This window comes from Solanum tuberosum, unplaced genomic scaffold, assembly GCF_000226075.1.
Source record: "Solanum tuberosum cultivar DM 1-3 516 R44 unplaced genomic scaffold, SolTub_3.0 scf00210, whole genome shotgun sequence".
Classification (NCBI taxonomy): domain Eukaryota; kingdom Viridiplantae; phylum Streptophyta; class Magnoliopsida; order Solanales; family Solanaceae; genus Solanum; species Solanum tuberosum.
This window is the reverse complement of record NW_006239135.1, coordinates 536868-537147: the sequence shown is the minus strand read 5'-3', so window position 1 is coordinate 537147 and position 280 is coordinate 536868.

The window sequence follows — 280 nt, the reverse complement described above, 5'->3', positions numbered from 1 at the left end:
ATGATTCCTCTGAATTCGCCTTTTCAAATATGATTCAAGGGCTTTAAAGCTTCATCTTGAATCTTTGATGAATTTGAACTTTGAACTTTATCTTGATCTTGACTTTTGCTTGAATTCAAGGACTTCGAGCTTGTTCTTGAACCTGATAGTCTTGATCTTGATCGTTCTTGAACTTGAATGCTTGAATTCTTAAACTTGTAGCTTTATAGAGAATTTTATGGCGTTTGTACCACAGATCTTCTCTAGCTTCTTGTTTAGAATTTTCTGTCTCTTCTTTTTG